General features: G+C 39.3%; 1 pseudogene across 1 annotated transcript; it reads left to right on the forward strand.

Moving 5' to 3' along the window:
* Positions 1-4,762: 4,762 nt before the first annotated feature.
* On the forward strand, positions 4,763-14,963 carry LOC148801962 (phosphomethylpyrimidine synthase, chloroplastic-like; annotated as a pseudogene). Its single transcript, XR_016082243.1, has 6 exons — positions 4,763-5,186; positions 7,304-7,620; positions 7,776-7,899; positions 9,240-10,065; positions 10,811-11,496; positions 12,272-14,963. The product of XR_016082243.1 is annotated as a phosphomethylpyrimidine synthase, chloroplastic-like (transcript).
* Positions 14,964-21,346: the final 6,383 nt, after the last annotated feature.

The raw sequence follows: 21,346 nt of genomic DNA on the forward strand, positions 1-21,346 counted from the left end.
TGGTTCAGCGCAACCCGACTACCCTCTGCATGAGGTGATTTCCTCTCCTTTGTAGGCGGTGGGAGCTGAGGGACCTGCGAGAACTGAATCAGAGGACCCGGGGGTATTTTCCCGGCGGGGACTCTCCGATGCCTAAGTTAGCATTCTGATTACAGAGAGCTTGGAGAGAAATGAGAGAGCTAGAGGGCAGGGGTTACCGTCCCTCTTCCCCTCCTCCCCCCCTTTGGGGGGTGAGGTCTTTATATACCGGAGTCCTCGCGGGTTAGGTGGGTGAAAAGCCTCCAAACGGTAAGACTCGTCACATCCTGTCAGAACCGGGGTACGGTGGTGAACTCCTCAAGGTCGTCAGGCTGGCGCTTGTGTCAGGCGGCCAGGTCGGCGCCTGGGCCAGTTTGTCAGGTCGGCGCCTGGGCCAGTTTGTCAGGTTGGCGCCTTTGTCAGTCGGTGGGTCGGTGTTTAGGCCAGGTTGTCAGGCAAGAGATCTTCCTGCGATACGCCAAACTACTCCTGTACCGAGCTACCCTACAAGGGGCGAGCTGCCCGGGGGAGCTATGCTGAGCTGCTTGTGGCGAGCTCTGCCGAGCTGCCTAGCTCCTTGGTGGCGAGCTCCTTGGAGAGCAGCCTAGCTCCTTGGCGAGCTCTTTGGTGAGCTACCAAGCTCGCGGGGTACGCCGCTATTGTTCATCGGTGGGTGTCTTATGGGCGGCTAGGTCGGCCAGGTCAGATCATGTGCTAGGCCGATCCAGGTCGGCCAGGTCGCGCAGGCCGCGCCAGGTTGCGCGCAGGCTGCCTGTAGCCCGCGTGCAGGTCGCGCCAGGCCGGCCAGACCGGTGCCCGGGTGGGATACCAACTTGGTAAGTTGTTGCCTGGGTGTTTGCCTAATTGTCACAAGGTGCCACATGTCGCAATTTCACTGAAGGGCCAAATCTGCCCCCATCAGTACCCAAGAGTCATCAAAAGCTGATATAAATGAGCCATCCTTGACAATCCATAACAAATTTTGCTTTAAATCAGCCAATAAACTATGGGCTTATTTCCACCATTTAGAGCTTTGCCACCCTTTCTTTGCTGAGAAAGGATTACATTTAGGAAAATATTTCTCCGTAATTAGTTGGCACCACATACTGTTCTATTGACTAAACAACCTCCATATCTGTTTGTTGAACATGGCTTTATTCATTAGTAAACTCTTCCTCCTAAATCCTAATCCCCCAACTGCTTTAGAGAGAGAATTTTTTTCCATGAGAAAGTGTGTTTAACACTATGAGATTCAGCTTGCCACCAAAAGTCCCTTGTGAGCTTGTCATAATGGGTATGAAACATATTAGGAAGAACCATAGATGCCATTGAGTAATTTGGAATGGACTATATGAGTGACTTTACTAATGTGTTTTTTACTGCTTGAGAGAGTTACTTTGAGCTCCATGAATTGATTTTAGAGCGTATGCGATCCAACAATTCTTTGTTAGAAAGCTTGTTTCTGACATTTATTTCTACTTTAGAACTTAAGTATTTAGTGCCCCACATGGATTTGCTCACCTTAAGGAGTTTGGAGAACTTTTTATGTTGACAGGGCAAATTTCTGCTAAACATCAAGCTAGATTTCTCATAATTGATTCTTTGACTCGATATCCTCTCAAAGTTGTGAAGTATTTGTATGAGGGCCTTGAGTTCTTGACTTGACTTGAAGTGGATCAGCCTTACAAAAAAAATATACAATCATCAGCAAAAAAGAGATGTGTGATAGATATGCCATTTAAGACATAATTTGATACTTTCTATATGTGGCCTAAACTGGCTGCTTTGTGCAACTGGGCGAGAACCTCCATGCCAATAATAAATAAATAAGGCCAAAGTAGGTCTCTTTGACAAAGGGCTATTTTGAGATGAAAGTGGCCTTGGGCTTTCTCCTCACAAGCGTGAGTTGAAAGGTCTAGATTGTAAACTTGTGTTAAAGAGTGCAAATTTTTTATAGGAAAGTTAGTTTCAATGTAGGTCCCATGTACTAAATATCCTACATCGAATTCAAATGAATATTTTTGATCCTAGATTATTAAAAAGGGTAAATCTCTTAAACTACTCCTACTCTTTGTGAAATTGACTAACTGTACCCTTACTGTTTTTAAAAATTGACATCGCCGTTAAATGCTAACAGAAAGAAATGAAATGTCAAATTTACTTTCCACTATTCCTCAAATTTTAAAATAAAACCAACTGAAAGAAACGAAATGATGTTTCAGAGATGGATCGAATTGGTCACTGACTGAAATGCAAACCCAAAAACTAAAAACTCTACCATTCCGTGTCCTCATCGACTGGTTTCAGAACCAGTCAACCAGATGGGTAATCTGAAAAGCCAAATCAGATGCTTTATTAGCCATGCTCGATGAGGAAAAGTTAAAAGGGTTCGTAGATCCATCTCAGCAAGCCAACTATCCATTTGATCTTGCTCTGCTCATGGCCAGATTGACTCAGAACCAGATGGGTAATCTGAAAAGCCAAATCAGATGCTTTATTAGCCATGCTCGATGAGGAAAAGTTAAAAGGGTTCGTAGATCCATCTCAGCAAGCCAACTGTCCATTTGATCTTGCTCTGCTCATGGCCAGATTGACTCAGAACTGCGTAAGGAAGAATCCAGCCAGTCAGCCTAGGATGGATGAGATTGAGCAGTCCCTAAGGAAAATCTTAGCTACCTCACTGAATTGGGAACTAAGAAACATCCTATCTCGGTAGAATTTCAGCAAGAACCATACATAAATGTTAGATTAATTAGTTTATGTAGGAAATGGGGTCTTAGCTTTAATTTCTAGGGTTAGCTCTTCTCAATTTTACTGATATTCAAATGTCTGCTCTATTTCAGAGTTACAACTTATAACCACATTTTACATTTTGTATTCCCTCCAGGCTCCTTGCCTTATTGCAAGTGACCAACGTTGAGAGCCCTCTTGTTCCTTTTTATTCCCATCTTTCTAATGCATATAATATAATGCAACAGGGTACCTTGTGAATGGACTGCATCATATGAAGTATGGAACGTGAGCCATCATCTATTTCACTGGAGTCCATCCATTTTCAGCATTTCTTTTCGGATAAGTTATATACAACAACCCAATTCATCAACTCCATTGGTTGCAAGGGTGTTGCCGGTGTCTGCATCAATTTCACTGGAGTCAATCCATTTTCAACCGGGTGAGTTTTCCATTGCAGATCGTAGTTCTCCATATTTATAAACTTCAAGGGATTGAGCAATCTCAGATATACTCTTAAGAAACTCCTCATATTCTTCCTTCGACTTACTTTTGAGGGGTTTCTCAAATGAATCGATGACAGTAACAGAATCAATTGGGCGCCTTTGACTTCTTCTTCGTAAGACAACATAATAAACAACGGCCAAGACAGCAATAAGCACAAATAAGCTGGTTGCAACTCCAACAACCACGTAAACCCATGTTTTCTTGGAGCCTTTACCCGATAGAGGGGGAGGAAAAGAACAACGACACCACGAGCTCGGGGTGGAGGGGATCTGTCGCAGTTCCACCCAAGAAGACCGACGGGTTTGGAGGACTTTTTGCCAAGAAATGACGACATGTGTTTGTAGGTCAAACCCAAATTGGCGACACCTAGATCTTTCTCTTCTTCGTCTATTTTCTTGATTTTCGTAAGAAATCTCTTCTTGCTGATTCTCTTTAGCAACTTTTCCTGTTGATTCTCTTAAGCAAAACGAAGAGCACGGTGAAACCCTCCTTTCAGCATGAGCTAATTCTCATGTCGCCTGAACCCAACATGAAAAAGAAGGGGAGAGAGAAAATGAAGGGGACACGGGAAATAGGGGTGAGAAAAAAAACCAGAAAATCGAACCGATCGAAACTAAATCGAAAATCGGTTAATTGAATCGATCGGTTCGGTTTCGGTTAATTTTGTACAAAAACCAACAGTTAACCGAACCGACCAGTGTATATATACAATAATATATCGTATAATGTATATTATATATATATATATTTATTTTTATTTTAAAATCGAATAACCTTATTAGTAGGGGTGTTCATGAAAAACCGAAAAACCGAACTAAATTGAGAAAACTGAACCACAAAATGTGGTTAATCGAACCGATTGGTTTGGTTTTAGTTCGAAATTTTTGAAAAACCAAAGAACCAGTTCGATTTTTGTTTAACCTATAAAAAAATCAACGATTAACCGAACCGATCGGTATATATATTTATATGTATATTTTATAAATATTTTTAATATGTCACATATTTTCTATGTATTTTATATAAATATATACTTATATTATATTTATAATGATCTATTTACAAATATATTATAGATTTTTAAAATATTTATAATATATTATATATCATTTATTATTTATAATATAATATTATACTTATATTTATATTATATATTATAAATATAAAAAACCGAAAAATTGAAGAACCGAACCGGCAGACCGGTTAACCGGTAGTACTAGTTTGATTTCGGTTTGGTAAAATGAAAAAACCGGTACTATCGGTTCGATTTATAAAAAAAGGGCGATGGTTCGATTAATCGAACCGTGGACACCCCTACTTACTGGTCCGCGTCTGTCACTCTGTTCGTCTGGCGCCCTGTGCGTGCCAGGTTAGCCTATTGCCTGGCGCCTTTTCAATTTTCATACAAGTCCCATAAGAAAAAGTAAAACCTTAATACCTTATTTGTTATTTTTTTAAATCGAATAATAAACAATCAAACACGCGTGTGTCCGTCTCCACCTGGCGCCTTTTTCAGTTTTTCCTCTTTCCAAGATTTTCCTTCTTGGAAACCTAAAACCAAAATATAATAGGCAGTAGGCTTTCTCACTCTCTCAGTCTCTCTTGTAATTCTTGTCTCTTGACTCTCTTCATCTTCCCAGTTTTTCCTTGGTGCATCCTCCGACCGATGTCTCAAGTTTCACCTAGTGGCCAGTTTTTGTGTTGCTTTGATGCTTCCCTGTGCCTCTTTCTCTCTCTGTCGCATGTCATCTCCGTCTCCATCGCGCCAACCATCAAGACGCCGGTCTCCGCCTCAATTCCGTTTTTTTGCTCACCCCTATAACAACCAACCAAAGCACCGGTCGCCGCCTCAATTCTGCCAGGACAGCCGCCTCCCAGGCTTTGTCGCTGTCTCTCTCATCTCTCATTTCCGCGGTTCCGCCACCTCTCAGGTTAGAGTGAAAAAATAGCCGAAGAACCGAACCATTACTGGTTTGGTTTTAGTTTATATTTTTATAAAACTGATTAAGTCGGTTTGGTTAAAAAAAACCTCACGATTCTAATAACTGAACCGTGAGCACTCTAATATTGGGTTTTGAAAACATTTTATAGCATGGGGTCACATGTGCACAGATCGTGAAAGGGCATTAACGGATGCGGGTAGATCTGGACAATAATCAAGTAGAATAGCGTTAGACAATAATCAAAAAGTAAGAATACAATTAGTCAATTTCGCAAAACTAGGGATAGTTTAAGGGATTTACCTATTAAAAAAAGATTCATTTCTGTGTTTGGTTCGTGCACTCGGATCTATTACCCACAACCCACAGACATTTCTGCCGCACATCGAGAATATCTTTCGTACTTGATGTTTTCTTTACGGGAGATGCTACTGATGTACGATTGTCGTGTCTTGGTGGGTGGCTGATTCGGTCTCACTAAATTCGATATCTGCACAAATAAATGTACACTTTTTGTCATTTTCTAACAATCTATCCTTGCCACGTGGACATTAGTTTGCTTTCCGTTACTTCATGATGATTGAGATGACTCATATAAATGTTCACGTAATCTTCGATACTCTTCTGCTAACACCGCAATTCTACAGCCAGAGACCGATTGGGCGAGAGAGATCAACCTAGAAAGAAGATAAGCGGGAAGCTCTCTACTCGGGTTCTCATTCTCTCTCTTTGCCTTTTTCTTTTCTTTATTTTTATCGACATTCATCGTCTGCAATCTTTGTTTTTTTCTCTTTGAAATCGCGTCTTCAACTTAAGCTTTCATGCATTTTCAATTGAAGTGGGTTCCCAAAACTAATTGCTTTAAGAATTAGATCAGTTTTCAAAGTTCTTCGTTTTCCATTTTCCATTTTTCCTGACCGAGTTACTCGATGCAATTGAGCTTCTCGTTTCCTGGAACCGTGTTCGAATCGATCCGAGGTGCTTGATCTGAAAATTTCAAGGTCTTGCTTCTCTGCAGTATTTGTCATTATCTTTCTTGAATCTTGAATGCTATGTTTCTACTATCTTAGGAATATGTTTTACATACTGAGTTAAGGAAAGGGGTCGGGAAATCAAGCTTTTGTTTGCTCTGTAATGGCAAATGTTTTCTTAGTGAAGTTGAAGGGGCCTGATCTGTTTGATACTGCTGATGTCCTACTAGGCTTTTCAAATTGTACTTGGATTAGTTTTTCATGTGAAGAAATAACTTTTGATTTCACTGCGTTTTTTCTACATTGTGTTAAATTTCAGCACAAAAGCTATTATCCTTAAAAGTCATTGCTGTCCACTCATTTTCTACGTTGGAGCTCTTAGACAACGGATTAGTACAGTTTTTATGATTTTGACCATCCAAAATGTAGAAAATTGTTTCTCTTATTCATCCCCCAATTGATTGAATGGATTAGACCATCTGATTCGTCTGGTTTCAGATTAAAAAAAATCCTTTTGAAGTTTGGTTGATGTGCAGGTATTTGGCATGTATAAAGAGGACCTTGTTATGAGTATTATGACATAACCTATTTTGGTCTGGCTGTCCTATTATTGTTGTTATTGGCTTTAGTTAGTAGTATTTGATGCATATGCCTCTTGCATGTGCAACGGGACGGACCAGAGATAAATCACTATCTCTTGGCCTTAAATCGAATTTTCTGTAGTTTAGGTTTCATTAAGTGGTTATTTATTTGACTTCATTTTGTAGGGGAAAACCAGAATGAAACACATGAGACTCATAGTTTTCTTAGAATATCTTCCTTTCAGGATTTATAAAAACGCTAAGATAGCTTGGAAATTGTTTTCAGTAGTCCAACATTGAACCATATTGTAAAATTGTACTTTTCTGAACTAGCGGGGACCTATACGAATAAATGTATGAATGTATCCATGTGTTTTGGGGAATTTAATCCAATTACCTTCTTGGGAGATGTTTCTGGTTATGTAATGTTTTATATTGTCATTGATATGCCAAATCTTATTCCATCCAGGGTGAGTTTAATATATTTGCCATTTGTCAGCAATAAATCCTTGCACTTGTGATTCTTTATTCTTATTTATGTGGTTTCATATTCCAGGGATGGCATCCATAATCACTGCCTTTGCATCTGTTGTGTACAAGAAAACCAATACTTCTCCTTCATCAAAGCTTCTGAATTCTGCCTTCCTTCCTGGATTTGATGTTGTTGGTTGTGTTTCAAATGTGCGGGGGAGTGAAGTATCCTTTTCTTCCATGAAGTACAGCCCTAGAGCGACATTAACCTTTGACCCCTCAACCTCTGATCCAGAAACGACCAAACAGAGGAAGCACACTGTTGATCCTTCTGCCCCTGATTTTCTTCCTCTTCCATCCTTTGAACAGTGCTTTGCAAGAAGTACAAAGGAATACAGGCATGTGATGGACTTCACTTCTTTTCTTTTATTTCTTTTCTGTTTTTGTTTTTTTTTTTCCTGAAATAAATCCTCCTTTCTGTTTGGAAATTATACACTTATGCAAAGGACACAGATCTATGAAATGGTTTTCATGTTCTCTATCTGCTGTTCAGGGAGGTGGTTCATGAGGAATCTGGTCACTTGCTTAAGGTTCCATTTCGACGGGTTCACCTTGCTGGTGATGAAAAATATTTTGATACCTATGACACTAGTGGCTCTCAAAATATTAGCCCACGTATTGGTATGAAACTCACTTATTGCTATTTTCATCGGCCAGTCTTCTATTTTAGCTAGTTATTGTTCCAAATGACCATTAGTTATCTTACATAGATATGATTTTATTTTCATCTTTTGTTTTCCTTTTGTACTCTTTGATCTTGTATTATGTTCACCATGAAGGTTTACAAGTAATGGTTTTACTATTAATTTCTCTTTGATATTTTACAACTACAACATACTCAGTGCTACTAAGCAGAAAATTTCTTTTTCAATCTTTGAATTAGTTTTATTTATTTTTCCATTTTCCTATCTTATCTTGGAGTAGATTTTCCCTCAAATGGGATTTCTAATACTTAAAAAATAATATTTACACTGTAGTTAAAGTTCCAAGCAGCTCTAGGCAACTGGGTTTTAAGGTTTTAAACTTTCATTAGAAGCAGATTAGTTCCACTATAATGTGCATGGGTTCTTTGCCATATTTTGATAAGTTTCAATTCAAACAGCTCCAGGGAATTGATTCAATTCAACGTAATAAAATGCAAAAAATTTAGTTGAAATATGGGAAACATTTTGATGAAGGTCTAGAATAATTAAAAAAGATACGAATGTTAGGATCTTTCTATTAAAATATAAAAGGATTAAGGCAGAGCTATCTGTAAAACCTAAGGAAACCACCAAACTAAGATAAAGGCATTCTTTTATTCCTTATTATAAATAGGTTACTGATGGGGTACATCCCATTCCTGAAGAACTGGACAAATCCTTAGTGAAAAGACAAAAGATTATATTGCAAGAGTTCTTTTGTTTTTTTAGAATAAGTACTGCTTTTAACTTTAGTTAGGGGTGTGCCCACTCTATTGTAATGGTTCTACATTTCTATAATTTTACAGTATTCTAGTTATCTTCCAAATGCTTCCATAGTTGTATATTTCCATTGACAAGATGACTGAAATTGACAACAAAGTTGAAGTCTTAACCTGTAGGACAAGAATTTTGTTTCCAGAGATGTAGAGAAGTAATGATTGCCAATTAAAAATTTTAGGAAGTATCCATAGAACCTAATAATGTTTCTAAGCTTTCCTGCAAGGCAAAGAAGTTACCCAGGCAACATTTTCATTGACTAAAAGTTTTAAGGAATGCCTTTTTCTTCCTTATTTTCCTTTTACACAAATATAGTTTCTTCCTTATATGTATGTCTTGTCAGATATTATGTCTAATGTAATTGTTTTTTATAAATTGAGATTGATCCTATCACATAAAAAGATAAAGTTAGCCATTAATTTTGTTCCTGGAGACATTTAAAACTCCAACTCTTTCTGCTTCTGTTTTGCTTGTTATTCAAGCTCTGAAATCATTAAACAGCTCTTCCAAAAATACGCAAAGATTGGGTTGAGAGGCGTGAAATGTTAGGTGGACCTAGATACACTCAGATGTTCTATGCTAAACAGGGAATCATTACTGAAGAGATGTTGTTTTGTGCTGCTCGTGAAAAGCTTGACCCAGAATTTGTTAGGTCAGAGGTTGCACGAGGATGGGCAATCATCCCTTCCAACAAGAAGCATTTGGAATTGGAGCCAATGATAGTTGGAAGAAATTTTTTGGTCAAGGTTAATGCAAATATTGGAAACTCGGCTATAGTTAGTTCCATTGAAGAGGAGGTACACAAGCTTCAGTGGGCAACAATGTGGGGTGCTGACACTGTCATGGATCTCTCTACTGGTCCCACATCCATGAGACTCGTGAATGGATCTTACGCAACTCTTCTGTACCAGTAGGGACTGTACCCATATATCAAGCACTTGAAAAGGTCAATGGAATTGCAGAGAATCTTAGCTGGGAAATCTTCAGAGACACCCTCATAGAACAAGCCGAGCAGGGTGTGGACTACTTCACCATCCATGCTGGGGTTCTTCTTCGTTACATCCCATTAACTGCAAAGCGTATGACAGGAATTGTTTCCCGTGGAGGATCAATCCATGCAAAGTGGTGCTTGGCTTATCACAAAGAGAATTTTGCTTATAAGCACTGGGATGACATCCTTGACATCTGCAATCAGTATGATGTGGCTCTATCCATTGGTGATGGGCTGAGGCCTGGGTCAATTTATGATGCCAATGACACTGCTCAATTTGCAGAACTTTTGACCCAAGGGGAACTGACACGCAGGGCTTGGGAAAAGGATGTTCAGGTAATGGCATTATGGACATTGGTTATTCTTCCTTAGGTATACAGGATATAGTTGTTCCTCTTGGCTAAGGTAGACTATCTGATGGAGAATCACACTTGTTAGAAGCCTTTTGTGGCATTCAAGGTTCCTAGTTAAGCTTACTATTCATATGCTTTTTTTCTGTCTGGATTTTGAGATCTATATACTGAACACATGTTTATTGGTACTTAAAAGGGGGAAATCTATTACACATTTCAGTTACTGGTTATCCTTGTCCATATCATTGTTTTATGGAGTTGTGTGAATATTTTTTTTTTCAGAAATTTTCTGATATCTATGTCTGCTAAAATCATTTTAAGTTTTTGATCTAGACCATAGATGAATTTTCAGTTTCTATTTTCTGGAAATTCTTTACATGAGTTGTCTCCACTGTTGGCCTAAATTGGACTGAGATCAGATCTAGGGATTTCTAGACTTCAAGAAATTGGCAAATTATATCTGTAAATAATAGGAAAGAAACAAAATAAACACCAAAAGGCAGTCCTATCAGCTCTCTCTGGTGGGTTGAGTATTTGCACAGTAGCAGCAGTGACCAAAACCTTTTGCATTCTTTACTATTTAGGTTGAAAATCATGACAAAATTTAATGTGGTTGTCAGTTATATAAATCTTTGCTATTTCTACAATAAAATGGTTTCCTTCTGAAGTATTTTTAAAATTGAAATCAATTTTTGACATCTATTTTTAATGCTGTTTGGCTCTCTTAGGTTATGAATGAAGGACCTGGGCATATTTCAATGCACAAAATTCCTGAAAACATGGAAAAGCAATTGGAGTGGTGCAATGAAGCACCGTTTTACACACTAGGCCCATTAACAACTGATATTGCACCGGGGTAATGATCACATTACATCAGCAGTTGGCGCTGCTAATATTGGGGCCCTTGGGACTGCACTCCTCTGTTCTGTAACACCAAAGGAACACCTTGGATTGCCAAATCGGGATGATGTCAAAGCTGGGGTTATTTCATATAAGATAGCTGCTCATGCTGCTGATTTAGCTAAAGGTCATCCACATGCTCAAGCCTGGATGATGCATTAAGCAAGGCAAGATTTGAGTTTAGATGGATGGATCAGTTTGCTTTATCTCTGGATCCCATGACTGCCATGAACTTCCATGATGAGACCCTGCCATCAGATGGTGCCAAAGTGGCACACTTTTGTTCCATGTGCGGGCCCAAGTTCTGTTCTATGAAGATTAGTGAGGATGTCAGAAAGTATGCTCAGGAGCATTGGCATGGAAATGCTGAAGAAGGTATGCAGCATGGAATGGATGCAATGAGTGCGGCATTTTTAGCAGCTAAGAAAACTGTCAGTGGGGAGCAACATGGTGAAGTTGGTGGAGAAATCTATTTGCCTGCAAGCTATGTCACAGGATCATTGGAAAGATGAAGGCAAGTATTATTGAGAATCTTGTTTTGTAACACCAAACACTTTTATTTCCATTTCTGTTTTGCTGCCTCTCCTAAGAGTATTTATCTTTTACAACATATGGATAAACCATAAAAAATAATTATTTTTACATCTTTTCCATTCTTTAACTCGAACTCAATTAGCAGGGATATTTGAAGTTCTTACAACACTGATGGAGGGGCCAAACTGCTTGAAATGAACATCATAAAAATGAAAATGGCAAGTTAGTAGTTTGTATAAGACATACTGCTAAGGTTCATGAAAATAGATGTGCAATTGTTTGATATTCAATAGTTTGTTTAGGCTTCTGTTACGATAATGCACAAAACATCTTTTTATGCAATTGTTTGATAAACCTAATGCTTATTTTGCAGTGCTAGTAAGAAATGCACTCATAATTTAACAATGGATGGCACTAAATAGAACAAAATGGTGAAACAGGTTTCATGTAGCTGACACCATATATGCCGCATAAGGCTTAGATGATGATGATGATAAACTATTTAATCCCTTTCTCTCCCCTGACTACTTCTGGTAGCCCTGATATAATCTCAGAACGTTGTTTCATCTGATGCTTATTTGAATTTATGCTCGAGTGGTAGGGCATTTTGGATGTTGTAACATGAGGTGAAATCTGGTATGCTCCAGGGTTTTTTTTGGTTTTATCCTCACCAGTCACAATTTAACTACCGTATTATAGGGATATCTTCTGTATATTGACTCAGTTAGAATTTAACTACCTTATTATTATCACAGGGGTTCTTGCAAAAATTTCATTACAGCTTCTTGGAGCCCTGGCGGATGGCTGGTTTCCAGAAATAGTGATTTGTGGTCTTCATGTTGGAGTTTAGGTGAGTAAATAGCTATACTATGCCAAATAATTTAAGACAGGTCTTCTTGTTATGCCCGTTCTGGAGATCTCTGTTAATAAAGCAGTGTGTATTATCTACTTTTATCTGTTGGGTTCTCCAATTGACATAAGAAATGCACCAGGGGTGCCTGTGTCTGCTTCAGTCCTGGCTTTCTTTGGCCAGTATATGGGCAGGGTCGGCTGAGAAAGTCCCTTCGAACCTGAACAGGATAATGCCTGCGTAGGGAGTGTGCACTTTTGTGTTTTGTGTTTTCACAGGGACAGAGTTTCCATCCATGGTTAATGGCTAGCTGATCCATGTGGAGCAGCTTCATCTTGCACCTTATAATGAGCACCCCCTCCTAGTCGTCATCCAATCCAAACCTTATCTCAAGTCCCAACTATATGAGGTTGGCTACATGAATCTTGTTTCACCACTCTGTTTTATATAATTCCACTCATCCATCTTAGCATATATATTTCTGCCACACTCATTTTCTGGATAATGTTGGCCTTACAATAGTTGTCCTTACAATAGAATTTTCCCGTTAATCTATGTGGTCTTCACCTATCTTATAAAACTCCAGTTAACCCCTCCATTTTGCCCATCATACTATGATTCTATGGGTGCATCCTCTTCAATCTCTCCCTTGTTTTGGCCAACTAAAAACAGCCAATAATTCCACTTCGGGCTCGAGCTCGGGCTTCAGGCTTTTTATCAGGGCCGGGCTCGGTCTCGGGCCTAACATTTTTCTGTTAATAAAGAGTCAAAGCTCGGCCCGACCCGGCCCATGAACAGGTCTATCCACTGGTACCACCATCTACTCCGCCTATACCACCAGTTTTGGTAGTTATTACCTCTCCTCCGTCGGGTAATGGTGCCATAGGAGTAATAGTTTATCCTCTGCCCAACAGTTGCTACACTGTCTCACCACCTCCCAACCCCTCCTTCTTCAGGCTTGGTCCAACTCCATTTGGTTGAAGACTTCATTTTATTTTTCTCAATTGGTCTCTCATCTGTCATTCATTGCTTTCTTTTCGGAGATAGAAACAAAACTCATAAATAATAGAGTAAATTACAAAGACCCCCCTTGTACTATGGGGTCTGTGACAAAGACCCCCCCTGTACTTTGTTTTGCAACAAAGACCCCCTGTATTATGACCGTGAGACAAAGAACCCCTTCCCCATTAACTCCACTAACAGAAAATGCCTTTTTATGAAAATACCCTCCATAACTCGAATTCACATTTTCAAAATGTCTAAAATAGACACCCACTGGAAAAAAAAAAAAACCTCGTGTAAAACTCTGCCTAAAACTAAACACTTCCTGAAACCCAACCGAAACCCTTTGTGTAATCCATCCCAGTGTCCTTTGTCGGAGATCGCACCAATGCTTCACCGAATGTAGAGGAAAGCAATTGTCATCATTGCCAAAAAAGATCTTATCGCCGTCACCAGAGAAGAAAATCGTCGTTGCCAGAGAAGATATATTTTTGTCGTTGCCGGAGAAGGCCTCTTTTCGCTGTCGCAGGGAGAAATCTTATTTTTTCGTCGTCTCTAGTCAAGTGTAGGTTTATTGTCCGTAAACCTTGGAGAAATCTTATTCACGGAGATATCGAACTCAACCATGTTTGAAAGCTTACCAATTCCATCACTGAGCGACCCAGAGAGTATGCTTTCCTGAAGGTACAACCGGCTCAACTTTTGCAGTGAAAATAAATCATTGGGCAAACTCCCAGAAAGATAATTCGAGCTGAGACTGAGATTCTGCAAAGAAGCACAATTACCGAAACCTGTGGGATACTTCCATTGAAATAGTTCATGGAGAGATCAATGGATTGAATTTGAGTGGCAGTAATGTCACCCTTCAATGAAATTCCCACACAGGTCGAGAACGTTGAGGGAGGGTAGATCAATATCAACCGGCATCAAGCCATACAAGTCATTATAACTTAAGTCCAGCTCCCGTAAACTCCACAAATGGAACAGTTTGGGTGGAAGAGTACCTCTGAGCAAATTGTTAGAAAGATTCAGAGATTGCAGCTGATCCAAACCAGCCAAGTTCTCGGATAATTTACCTTTCAATCTTCTAATCCCAAGATCCAATTTTACTATCCTTTCTTCAGAACTCGTCGAACTCCTCACCTCCTCGCGCCGAACGCCAACCTAGTCACAACAACCACTTCTAATATTAATCACTCACCGAAGTAGGAGCTTGTGACTGAAACTAGGAGCTTGGTCACGAATTGATTGCAAAATGGTGAGAAAACATATAACTCAAAAGAGGGTTAAAAGTGTCTGAAATGTTATTATAAGGGTAGTATTGGAATTAAATAAAATTGTAATGGTGGATTTTGAACAGAATGCTAATGGAAGGGGGTCTTTGTCTCACGGTCATAGTACAGGGAGGGTCATTATCACAGACCCCATAGTACAAGGGGGGCATTTTGTAATTTACCCTAAATAATAATTAGATTAGACTTGTAGGTGTACAATTTGGCACAATGGAAAGGAACTTGGGAGTATCAAATTGTTTCTATACAAGCATTTTGGTTTGATAGTGAGATCGATATTGAATTATTTGTTCTTTTTACAAAGTTATTATCTTTTCTTTTTTATTTTAAAAATGTAAATTAAGATGGTTCTTTTTTTTTTTTGTTTGTTTGGAAATATTGAAAAGTTTATGATGGTGGGATGATGGTTCTGAGAAACAAAATAGAATGAGGATTTGAGGATACTCCAATTCACCAACCATGTGTTGTGGGTTGTGGAAATTAACAGCAGAAAACCGTAATGGTGAATAGAACGGTGGTTTTGGGAAATCAAAAGAGTCAAAAGTTCCCAATGAAGAATAGTGGGAGAAGCAACGGTTGTAGTAATCTAACAGAACAAAGAACACCAACTTAATAAATCTTTTAAAAGGGACCGATTTTATGTTTTAGTAGATTACATGGAGTGGTTGAATTCAAAACTAAAATCACGATATGTCTCATTGGAAATAATTTCTATGTCACCTGTCCGGTAGGAAACAAAAAGGGCGGTACTGGTGAGGATAAAGGGTTTGTTGGTGAAAACATAAAGAAGATGACCCCTATTAGTGTTATCCTTCACAAATTTTGTTTCTCACGGCTGGGCTAGATGGTCAAAACTTCTTTTTTATGACTCAATTTCTAAAATAATTAAATAAATGAAACCAACATTTTGAAACATCTGTTAAATTGTTCGCACATGTGCCGTAGTATGTTTGGATGTACAGAAAGTTGTGTAAAATGGACTGTGAGGAGATCTGGACTCCACTTTGACACCATTCTACAACTGGATCTGGGTATGGCCGTATGGGAGAACGCCGCCAAAGTATGGTCATTCCTCCTGCATACGGTGTATTAGCCTGTATAAATTTTAACAGGGCTTAGACTTGATGTTCTCCAACAAATGATATCCCGGCTTACCACCACCATGTATTGGGTTCAAATTAAGGAGAGGGCTACCTGATAGAAGATCTGGATCTGCTCCCCACACTAATCCCGTAGCACATTACAGTTGAAAATCGGTAACATCTCCCCTACTTGTATGTGCTGTCATTCATTGAGAGATGTTTTCAATGCTTGGCCACAATGTGTTGTGGGGTTGACGCAGGGAGTGCTCTGTGGGGAGCAAATCTGAGTTCCCTACGAAAAAGGAGCAGAGTGAAGATCGCTAAAGAGAATGTGCTATCATCAGAGTGTGAGATATAGTGAAGAGGACTACCTGCCACTAGAGTGAAAATTGCCCAGAATGAAACCATGGAGAACATTGGCTGCTGAAGCATGGTGACATGTCACAGTCCTAAATATTGAAGGGCTAGGCTTAACGAGTTCTAACAATTTTAAGAGTTTTGACTTATTGGTCAAGTTCATAACATCAGACAATATTGTTGGCGTGGTTGACTCTAATTTCCAAATTGATTCATGGTAAATCTCACTTGAGAATCTGGCAATTGGTCATGGCTACAAGGTGTGTAGAACTGGTGCTCGCATATCGATACTAGTTGTAAGTAGCCGTATAAGGATTAAAAAAATTAGCTGTGTAGCATTTATGAAACTTCTTCCACGATTTAATTAGGTTATGTTTGGTTTGAAAGGAAAGGTAGGGATTCCCTTCCTTTCCCTAACTTTTCCTTCAAACCAAACATAGCCTTACATTTCTTATAGATGGATGGGGTTTCTGTTTTTCGAGGATAAACGTTGATGCGATGTTTATTAAGTACCGGTGAGAGTCGGTGAGGGTCGGGAATACAAAGTCAAAGTCATGTAACCTATTACACAGAAAAAAAGGTAAATTTTGGTTGGTTCTATAATTCCATTCAAAGCTAACCGAATTACATGACTGATCACCATAAGCAATACAACCTATGAATCTCTTCTAAGTAGCAGTGCTTCTATATCCTGCCCTAGTGCCCTTACCCTTTCAGAGAAGATTAGCAGCATCAGTTCATTTGATCTTCCTAGACTCTCCAGTATACTAGTTGATTAGCACGTCAATATTTTTCCAGGAGAGAGAGAGAGAGAGCATAACGCTCTTGGTAAATTGGACTGGCTATCGTCAGTGTGTACATGTCCGGAAATCTTGGCAATGTAAACGAGACTACAAACCTAGTGCTGTTGAAGGATCCCTGTATGCTGATAATTATAAACTATAAAGAGAATGCAAACAATACTAGAAATCAGTGGTCATCCGACTTTCGTTTAACTTTTCAACTGTATGCTGATAATTATAAGTTGAGAAATGCTAATCCAAAAACTCTGAAGTTGAATTAGAGGTATTTTCACACAATTGCTGTTACATGTGTCTATGCAAATGTCATTAACAAACCAACATCATGTTAAAGGACAAAAATGCTTTTGCCAATGTACGTGTAAAACTAAAAGAAATAGTGGTATATCTCTGATCCCACCCAAAAGAGTATGATTAGCACTGTTTGTGCACAACATGAAGTGACCTGTGTGCAAATATTCAAGTATGCAGGTTATGGAGTCAGATAACATAAATGTTCTAATCAAGCAACTTCAATGAATCATGAAGGATCCATATTCCAAAAAGATCAGATTAAGGGCATAACCCAAGCAATTTGGACAAATAATAAATAACAAATGATTTTTTTATTCTTCAGATTGAAAATAAAGACTACAAACTACAATTGCAGATTACACCGACACCAGGTAGATAAGCCTAACATGTCCTCCCATATAAACTACAATTGAAACCCTCATTGAACAGAAAATCCTCCCAATCATCACTTAAGTGACCAAAAGAATATCTATGGATTTCCTTCAATATAAAGCCCCACTGAATCATGGTTTTCTCAATTCTCTCAATAAAGCTTCCTCAAGAGTGCTTTTAAATTAAAATATCCGGCTGTTCCTCTCCCTCCATATATACAGCACAATGCAAAAGGTAATATATTCTACAAGATTGTGTCTCTTCTACAATACCCTTTGGCCCTTTCAGTGGCCAGGTAGATGATAACATGGGAATATCATGGGGAACCACCCATAATCTTCTGAAGAGCCCTACGAAATAGCACAAGATTTCATAGGATACCTTCCAATGCAACAATAGGTGGAGGACTGATTCAGCTTCTGATTGGCATAGGCAGAACAGATTATCCAGCTTTCATGCCCTTTAGATATCAAATAGTCGACTCTGAGGATTCTGTCAAGCACCACCCCAAAGGAAGAATGATACTTTAGACGGGACATGAGTGTTCCAATTAAACCTCCTTTGGGTTTATAGCTACCAACTTTAATTTGCTTTTTGCCAAGCTTACCTGCAAATTCCTGCCACAATTACTTATTAATGCCAACACTCTTGGCCGAATAGAGAAAAGAACACGAATAATCTTAGAGGTGTCAAGAATAAAATGACCCCCACCTCAAAGAGTCTCTTATATATTAAAAGATATGTACAATTACAAGAATGCCCATATAGGGCTGAAAGAGAAAAGAAGAATAAGATGTAAAAGTAATATACAATAGGGACTATACTAATAAGGTACATCAAGTTATAGAGTCTCCCCACCCCCCTCAAACTGATGCCTCGACATAAGCATCAGTTTGTCTATAAGAAAGAGATGTTGAACTCTAGTCATAACTTTGGTGAAGATATCAGCAATCTGCATATCCGAGGCTACATGAGGAAGTGATATAGACCCAGTAGTGAAGAGATCTCGGATAAAGTGGCAGTCCACCTCAATGTGCTTGGTCCTCTCATGGAAGACGAGGTTAGATGCAATCTTGATAGCACTCATATTGTCTGCATAGAGAGGAATAGGAGTAGGAACCTGAATGCCAAGATCCATAAAGAGAGACTGTAACCAAACAATCTCACTGCAAAACAAAGACATGGCCCTATACTCTACTTCAATGGAAGACTTGGAGACTGTTTGTTGTTGTTTCTTACACTTCTAAGAGATGAATGAATCACCCATAAAAACACACCACCCAAAAGTGGACCTACGAGTGTCTGGACAACCAGCCCAATCCGCATCAGCATATGCTCTCAACTGAATAGGAGAGGAGGAGGAGAACAGTCCCTGGGAAGTTGTGCTTCTAACATATCGAATGGTGCGATGAACAACAATCATATGAGGTTGACGAGGAGCAGAAACAAATCGACCAACAACCTGGACAGCATGAGAAATATTAGGTCGAGTCATAGTGAGATAAATGAGGGACCCCACAAGCTAACGATATAAGGCAGCATCAGGAAGTGGACCTTCAGATTTAGATAGCTTAAGATTTAGCTCCATAGGTGTATCAACATGCTTTTCATCATTAAGACCACCAAGTTTAACAAGGTCAGAGACATACTTCTGCTGACAAACAAAATACCCTAGATCATTGCGATGTAATTTCAGTCCCAGGAAATATGTGAGAGGCCCCAAGTCCTTCATGTGAAAGGAATTATGAAGTAATAGTTTCAATTCACGAATGCCTTCAGCATCATTCCCAGTCAACAACATGTCATCAACATATAGTAGGAGAATGGTAATACCCTGAGGTCGTCGCCTAACAAATAAAGAGTGATAAGAAGAACTCTGGCTATATCCAGCAGCAACAACAACATTGCGAAAGCGTTCAAACCATGCCCGGGGAGCTTGTTTTATACCATATAGAGATTTTTTGACGCGACATACTAAAAAAGGATCACTGCAGTATCCAAGAGGAGGCTTCATGTAGACCGTCTCCTTCAACTGACCATGAAGAAAGGCATTCTTCACATCAAGTTGGCATATGGTCCAGGACTGAGTAGCAGACACTACTAAAAGAACACGGACTATGGTGATCTTTGCAACAGGAGCAAAGGTTTCTTCATAGTCAATACCATACTCCTGACTGTATCCTTGGGCAACTAAATGTGCCTTGTATTGATCAAGAGATCCATCAGACTTCAACTTAATGTTGTAAACCCAACGACTCCCAACAATGGATGCATTTGGAGGAGTGGGCACAAGATCCCAAGTGTCACTCTCATGTAAAGCATGAATCTCTGCATCCATGGCTTCCTTCCAATGAGGGCTACTATTAGCTTCTTGGTAGGAGCGAGGAACATCTGTGGAGGATAGGACAGTAAACAAAGAGCTATGGTTTGAAGGAATACCATAGTGGTCAGGAGGTCTAAATATACGGGTAGAACGACGAAGAGGAACATAAATATGAAGAGTGTCTAAAGTAGAGGTATCACTTATAGGAGCAATGGTAGGATGATGATCTGAACCAGGAGGAAAGAGAGTTGCAGGCACAGGGGCTAGAGCACGTAACCGCTTGCGAGAGAAGACGAGAAAGTCCTTCTCAGCAGAAGGAGGTGGAGCATCCTGTGAATCAAAGTTTGGCAAAACAGAAGCAAACGGTGCAGACAGTCTAGCAATTCCAGCAAAAAATGAAATGTGTTGAAGGAAAAAACATTACGTGATATACGAATGCGACGAATAGAGGGATCATAACAAAGAAATCCTTTGTGGTCAGGACTGTAACCCACAAAGGCACACATGACAGACTGTGCAGACAATTTAGAACGTTCACGAGAGGGAAGATGAACAAAGCACACACATCCAAAGACATGAAGCATAGATAAATCTGGAGAACAACCAAATAACTTCTGAAAGGGAGACATATTACCAAGAACTGAGGAAGGAATATAGTTGATCAAAAACATAGTTGTACTGGCTGCCTCTACTCAAAAGATAGGTGGATATGGGACTCCTGCAATAATGTCCTCACAACACTAAGGATATGTCCATTCTTGCGCTCGGCCACACCATTTTGCTGAGGAGTATCTAGACAACTTCATTGCACTTGTATTCTAAGATCCTTCAAATAGGATAAAAAATCTCTATCAGTGTATTCTCCTCCTAAATCTGAACAGAGAATTCACACTTGTGATTGAAACCCAACCCGCAACATAGCATGAAACAACTTAAATGTTGGAAACACCTCAGACTTGTGGTGAAGAAAGTATATCCATGTGTACCTGGTACAATCATCAATGAACAACACAAAATATTTGTATCCAACCCGAGAAGAGACAGAAGCAATCCAGACATCACTATGTATAAGCTCGAAGGGAGAGGTAGCATGCTCGGATGTGTGAGGAAAAGGTAAGGTACGACTCTTACTTAAGCAACAAGAAACACAAGATGTATCAAAGGTGTGCAAGGAAGGAACTTTATTCTTAATAAGGCTAGAATCAAACAAAAATTTTAATTTTTTAGAATGTAAATGACCCAAACGTTTATGCCATAAGTCCCAAACACTATTTCTATGATTCAGAAAGGAAATAGAAGTGGAGGAACCGAAATAAACTGATGATGATGCTGTTTGAGGCTTCTCGAACTCCAATGCAAACAGACAGCCCAACCTGCACCCCTTCACTTTCACCTTTCCAGTGTTCCGGTCCTGAATCAAACATCCATCTTGAGAGAAAATGAGAATGTTACCTTCAT

Source organism: Nelumbo nucifera, chromosome 2 (genome assembly GCF_055504915.1).
Source record: "Nelumbo nucifera cultivar China Antique chromosome 2, China Antique-T2T, whole genome shotgun sequence".
Classification (NCBI taxonomy): Eukaryota; Viridiplantae; Streptophyta; class Magnoliopsida; order Proteales; family Nelumbonaceae; genus Nelumbo; species Nelumbo nucifera.